At 40.4% G+C, this 7,536-nt stretch overlaps 1 long non-coding RNA gene across 1 annotated transcript; it reads left to right on the forward strand.

Annotated features, from left to right (window-relative positions):
- Positions 1–1,374: 1,374 nt before the first annotated feature.
- Positions 1,375–5,423, forward strand: LOC135574977 (uncharacterized). Its single transcript, XR_010465665.1, has 2 exons — positions 1,375–4,240; positions 5,092–5,423. It is a non-coding gene; the product is annotated as an uncharacterized LOC135574977 (long non-coding RNA).
- Positions 5,424–7,536: the final 2,113 nt, after the last annotated feature.

Raw genomic sequence — 7,536 nt, forward strand, 5'->3', positions numbered from 1 at the left:
TAACATAAATATATGTAGTGTTTTCGCTGTAAAACATTTAAAAAATCGGACACGATGGGTAGATTAACAAGATGTTTATCTTTCATTTGTTGTATTGGACTTGTTAATGTGTTAATTTCCCGCGCCACCTTTTCAGCTGAATGGGAGGGGGTGTTCCCTTTAGGGGACTCCTTGCCATAAGTTCTTGCCAATGAAAAAGTAATTAAAGTAGTTCGCCATATCAGTGGGCTTTGTGATGAATGAGCCATCTGACTCAATAAATGAAGGAGACGAGTTGGCTTTTTCCCCAAGATTTCATTTAAGGTGCACCAAAGCTTTTTACTAGCATTCTTTATATAATTTATCTTTGTTTTATAGTGTAGTTCCTTTTGGTTTAGTCACATGATTTCTTCATTTGCAGTACGTTTGCGATTCAGTTGGACTGCCAGACCTAATTGCCGTACCTTTTGCCTCATCCCTCTCAACCATACAATTTTTAAATTCCTCATCAATCCAAGGGGATTGAACAATTTTTACAGTCATTTTTATAATGGGTGCGTGCTTACTAGTAACTGGAATAAGTAGTTCCATATATGCGTCAAGTGCAGCACCTGGTTGCTCCTCATTACACACCACAGACCAGCAAATATTCTTTACATAATCAAGATATGAATCACCACAAAACTTATTATATGACCTCTTATACACTATATTAGACCCAGCTTTTGGAACGTTGGTTTTCTTAGATATGGCTATTATATTGTGATCATTACATCCTATGGATTTGGATACTGCTTTAAAGCAAATATCTGCAGCGTTAGTAAAAATGTGATCAATACATGTTAATTATTTAATTCCTGTTTGTAACTGCCCTGGTAGGTTGACAGACAACCTGATCCAGGTTGCAGGCACTGGTTACAGATTGACATTTTTTCCTGAATGGGCAGCTTGATGATAGCCAGGCAATAAAACTTCTTAGGGATTTCACCATTATTTTCAATTTTCACCTAAAATGACATACCAAATCTAACTGCCTGTAGGTCAGGCCCTGAAGCAAGGATATGGATATTCTTGGTACCATTTGAAAGGAAATGCTTTGAAGTTTGTGGAAATGTGAATTGCATGTAGGAGAATATAACACAATAGATCTGGTAGAAGAAAATATAAAACAACTGTTTTTTTCTACCATCATCTTTGAAATGCAAGAGAAAGGTCCCAGTTCTAGCCATCATTCTGGCTGTAATGTACAAAGTTTCCGTAGGAAATGTAACATGAATGCCAATGTCTCCTTCACGATTTACCTAAATGTCCCTGGGTGACTTCACACTAAATGTCATGTAGTTCGCTCAAGTATGAGCGAACTACATGACATTTAGTGTGAAGTCACCCAGGGACATTTAGGTAAATCGTGAAGGAGACATTGGCATTCATATTACATTACGTTGCAAGAATATTGTCAAATCTATATACTTGGACTTTGATTGAGCTTTTCCAGTATTAGTAGCCATATTATACGTTCAACATTTGCAAAACAACCAGTTTTCATAACTTCATAACTCTGAATATTCTTATAATTTTTGTCCAAAAGGAAAAGGCATGCTGTCGCAAAAGGTTAGCACCTACATTTTGCGACAGACACTGGATACTCCCGTAAAGCCCAGCTCATTGGCTATCTAGCTAGCTTTGTTTGACCCCGATTGGTGCTTATTTGACAGAGATATAGTTGATCAAATGAAGACCGGCCACGTCATCGGTCTTCATTACGTTCTAGGATCTCAGAGGAATACATACGTACGTGATTTGCCTGGTTGCAATTACGTTTAAGGTTAGATTTTCACAGATTCCTTTCTTTGGAAATTGAACGAGTGGAAATACAAAATAGGTCGTGCATGCTATATGGACCTTTTTAGGATATGATTTTTTTTAAATCAAAAACGACACTTCATGTTATCTCTGGGACCCTTTGGATGATAAATCAGAGCAATATTTCAGAATGTAAGTATACATTTCACCTTCAGAGATGAATTTATCAAACCTATCGCAATGAAAAAACGTTTTGTTGTTAGGTAATAGCTCATGTAAATTGGACAGTGTAGTTAATTTAACAAGAATTTAAGCTTTCAGCCGATATAAGACACTTATATGTACCGACATTTGTTGTTTCTCTAAAAATCTGCGATGGTCACAAATGGCGCTGCATGATTTACAACTGTCCCGTTGACGTCGATCCCTCAATCACCAGAAAATATACTTCCCTGTTGATATCATATACATTATCAAGCATTTCACACATATTATCCAGATGCTGACTGTTAGCACTTGGTGGTCTATAGCAGCTTCCCACAAGAATGGACATTAGGTGAGGCAACCTGTAGCCATATTACTTCAACATTGTTTAACATGAGATCCTCTCTAATATTTACAGGAATGTGGTTGTCATGCTCTGACCTTTATTTCCTTTGTTTTGTCTTTATTTAGTATGGTCAGGGCGTGAGTTGCGGTGGGCAGTCTAGGTGTGTTTTTCTATGTTGGGGTTTTGAGTTCAGCCTAGTATGGTTCTCAATCAGAGGCAGGTGTCATTAGTTGTCTCTGATTGAGAATCATACTTAGGTAGCCTGGGTTTCACTTTTGAGTTGTGGATGTTTGTTTCCGTGTGAGTGTTTGTTGCCACAGGTACTGTTTCGGTTTCATTCATTTCCCGTTTATTGTTTGTAGTGTTCAGTTTATGTCTGTAAATAAACGTTATGGACACTTACCACGCTGCGCATTGGTCCTCCGATCCTCCGATCGCATTGGTCCTCCAATCCTTCTCGCTACTCCTCCTCTTCTGAGGAAAGCCGTTACAGTGGTTCTGAATATAAACTACAACACCGCCTCCGTTGGCATTTGTCTTTTCGGTACATGTTATAACCATGTATTGCTACCACTGTATCATCAAAGGTATTATCTAAGTGAGTTTCAGAGATAGTCAGAATATGAATGTCATCTGTTACAAGCAAGTTATTGACTTCATGGACCTTGTTTCTTATATGTTAATATGGGCTATTTTTAGCACTTTCTGGGTTGCTTGATTGTTTTTAATGCTTTACTGGGAAGCTTATCAGAGGTAGACTTACTCATGTTATTTACATAAAGTGGTGTTCCTACAATTGCTCACCGCCTCAGTGCTAAGAGTGTAACTCTGGTTTATAGGCTCAAGATTACTGCTTACAATAGTTGTAGGATAAACAGATGTACCCCTAATTGCACTGAATACAATTATTCAATTATTTACATTGTGTTTTCCAATGCTCCTAAGATCATGTACATTTGATGCAGCATTATGATGACTCATTGTAACAATGGTAGGGATTAACTGAGCTGGTCTTGGATCATTTAGCAGTCATTGTTTTAACGCAGCCTCGAAGTGCGTGGACAGAGATGACCGTAAACTCCAATCAAGTTCTCAGTTGTGTGGGGCCACAGGTTTCCCTCCATCCTCCCCAGACCAGCTTCCTACCCCAATGCCCTACTTCCCTCTCCTCCTCTCACCCACCCTCCTCCCTCCCACTCCCCTCTTCTCTCTCCGATCCTCCTCCCTCCCACTCCACTCTACTCTTCCCTCCAACCCTCCTCCCTTCCACTTCCCTTTAGCGCAGTCAGTACTACATCCTACAGACCCTGCACTCAGAAAGACAGACAGGTAGACAGGGACACAGACAGTCAAGGTAGACAGGGAGACAGTCAGACATCCGCTGGCACTTTTGGGCCATATGTGATGCAGGACTCGCAGCTTCGCCCAAGCGGAAACCATCTTCCATGCGCCTGCTTGCCGTGAGCACCTTGCCCTTTTGAACAATCTGCCTGTCTGTGACACACGTCCCTCACAGCGGCAGACGAAGCCTGGGATTATTACAACACATGGTCACTGCCCAAACCTCCTCCACCTACCTCCCCCTCAACCTCCCCCATTCCCACCCTCTCCCCCCAACCTCCTCCACCCTCCTCTGAAACAAAGAGACCCTGAGGCCTACCGGTTCGCCCCTCCAGCCCTGGGGTGAGCCTCTGAAGGTCTGGGATGAAGGCAGTAATTGAGCGTGGTAATGTGTTTCGAAGGAAAAACCACCACACTGTATCTACAGTCCCTCCCGCTAATCCTGTTGTCTTTCACATTTCAGTTTCAACTCATCATTCTAGAGAGATACCATGCAGGCCATTAGTCCTACTCTGCGACGAGAAAGAGAGAGAGAGGGAGAGAGAGGAATGGAGGCTGAAAGAGAGGGTAAGCGAGTGGAGAGAGAGAGTATGACAGATAGATATAATTTAAGATCTAGGTAGAAAGTCTACCCTCAGATAGTCCTCTAACTTGGTTTTATTGTGCAGATGGGTATTTAGTTCAAGGTAGTTTAAGTTCATTGCAGGATATTTCTCCCTGGTCTGTACAAATCGAACTGATATGCACATTTTGACAATGTACCTGGTTACAAATGTACCTGACTTGGTGGTGTTATTCAGTTGAGGGTTCAGATTAGGAATTGTCATACAAACATTGTCCTGAGAGCATAGCATCTACACAAACACACACAGGGATGTTCCTCCTACCACAGTGTGTGTGTGTGTGTGTGTGTGTGTGTGTGTGTGTGTGTGTGTGTGTGTGTGTGTGTGTGTGTGTGTGTGTGTGTGTGTGTGTGTGTGTGTGTGTGTGTGTGTCCCAGGAGGACAAAGAACAACACTACTTCCTCATAGCCCTCTGATAATTGCATAAAACTCACATTGAACACGCACTTACACACTCAAACACATACAATATTTACAGACAGACAGACAGACACAACCAACCAACACCCTACTTCCTTGTTCTCCCTTAAGCTTGATTTTTCATATCAGTCACGAGTGCACACACAGGCAAATACACACAGAGTCGAAAACATCATCTTGATTTACTCATTCCAAGGGGAAAAATACTATAAGCCACTGGTTCTATTTTAATGAGGATCATTCCGCCTGCTTTAAGACCTATTCTATTTCTGGAGGAGGTCTCCCAGGAGATCTCAGATATTATTTATTATTACTACTCTGTATTGGGGAAATTCTCACCAAATTGACCTTGTGTTCTTCTACCGTCTATTCTAGATGTGTTTCCCCCACATTGCCAGGCATCTGCGGTTGTCTCTACCCAGCTACCCAGATATGAAAGAGATGAATCCCAATGATTCACCAGACGGCTGGTGCTGTCTCTCAATTAGGGGCGACAGATAGCCTGGTGGTTAGAGTGTGGGGCCAGGAACCAAAAGGTTGCTGGATTGAATCCCCGAGCTGACAAGGTAAAAATCTGTTGTTCTGCCTCTGTACAAAGCAGTTAAAAGCAGGTAACCCACTGTTCCTAGGTTGTCATTGTAAATAATAATTTGTTCTTCATTAACTGACTTGCCTAGTTTAAATAAAAGGTGTGTTGTTTTCCATCATGGACTGTCAAGACACATTTGTCTCATTACTGAACATTAAGTTCCAGTCAAAGTGACAAGCAGGCATTCAAATGAAAGCCTATTCTCTCCTGCTGCCGATGCATCATGGAGGAGTGGAGAGGAACTATCATCTGCTAAATTGAAGGTTTGACAGCCTAATACAGGCCCATCAATGTCCATTTCTCTTCTCTCATGTCATGGGTAGTTTGATGTATTATGTGCAGAAGAAGGACCCAACGGTACGAGTAGGAACAGGAAACAAATGGAGAAATTAGCTTAAAAGTACAATGTGTTTTTTCCTCTTTATACACCTCTTTTCTATACCCCTTTTCTACACAATAGAACAAAATACACCGCAATACAAGGGGATAGACCTTTGTCAATCCCAGGTGGCTATTAAGGTCGCTGAACCAATGCCGTAACACAAACCATACAATCAGTAAAACCTTACCCTATATGCTACATCACATTTTTATTTCCTGAACTAAGTACAGTAGAGATGAAATTGAAATGCCCCTAGTCCTGCTCTACAGAAACTACAGAGTACATACAGACATCTTTAGTGCCGTTTCCTGCAGCGGGTTATGTGAGCAAAGAGAATGCAAAGTGACCTTTAGATTTGGATGAAACTCTAAAAAAATAGAAGAGTTGTCTTATGAAAGGCAGCCTTGAAATAAAAACAGAACTAATGGTTAATATTTGATGAAGGCTGATTTGAATACATGCTAAAACTAAAAGAGTATGGTGAACCTCTTTAACTATTGATATTAGCGATTGGCTTTGATGGCATGGCATACACATTCCTCCCTGTCTGGAGCACATGGTTAATAAAGAACAGCAGAATACAATAAAACCAGTCATTCTAGCATTGCATTTAGAGTACATGCATGTGCATGTTGGATAGGCTATAACAGCACAGCGCTTTTAAAACTTCTTATGGCTGAGATCCCGGTAACGGGATCGATATGACTACAGCCAGTGAAAGTGCAGGGCGCCAAATTCAAACAACAGAAATGTCATAATTAAAATTCCTCAAACATACAAATACTTCACACCATTTTAAAGATACACTTCTTGTTAATCCCACCACAGTGTCCGATTTTAAATAGGCTTTACGGCGAAAGCACCACAAACGATTATGTTAGGTCAGAGCCAAGTCACAAAAAACACAGCCATTTTTCCAACCAACGAGAGGAGTCACAAAAATCTGAAATAGAGATAGAATTAATCACTAACCTTTGATGATCTTCATCAGATGACACTCATGTTACACAATACATGTATGTTTTGTTCGGTAAAGTTCATATTTATATATTTTTTTAACTCAGTATACATTGACGTGTTACGTTCACTAGTTCCAAAACATCCGGTGATTTTGCAGAGAGCCACATCAATTTACAGAAATACTCATAATAAATGTTGATGAAAATACAAGTGTTATACATAGAACTTTAGATACACTTCTCCTTAATGCAACCGCTGTGTCAGATTTCAAAAAAGCTTTACCGAAAAAGCAAACCATGCAATAATCTGAGTACGGCGCTCAGAGACCAAACCAACCATAAAGATATGTTGAGGCCATCAGACTGTAAACAACCATCACTAACAAAGAGAGGCTGCTGCCTACATACAGACTTCAAATCATAGGCCACTTTAATAAATGGATCCCTAGTCACTTGAATAATGCCACTTTAATCATGTTTATATATCTTGCATTACTCATCTCATATGTATATACTGTATTTTATACCATCTATTGCATCTTGCCTATGCCGCTCAGTTATTGATCATCCATGTATTTCTATGTATATGTTCTTATTCAAATCCTCTACTGGGATTTGTGTATATTAGGTAGTTATTGTGGAATTGTTAGATTACATGTTAGATATTGCTACACTGTCGGAACTAGAAGCACAAGCATTTCGCTACACTCGCGATAACATCTGCTAACCATGTGTATGTGACCAATCAAATTTGATTTGGATTGGATTCACCTGTTTGAAGACTACCTGCTGAAATCTAAAAGAGATGAAAAGGTTCAAATATATATATTATATCCAGTGGTCTGGTGCAGTGTGGCCAGTGGCATGTCTTAGGAGGAGGAGAAGGAGGA

The sequence above is a fragment of the Oncorhynchus nerka genome, linkage group LG14 (assembly GCF_034236695.1).
Source record: "Oncorhynchus nerka isolate Pitt River linkage group LG14, Oner_Uvic_2.0, whole genome shotgun sequence".
Taxonomy (NCBI): domain Eukaryota; kingdom Metazoa; phylum Chordata; class Actinopteri; order Salmoniformes; family Salmonidae; genus Oncorhynchus; species Oncorhynchus nerka.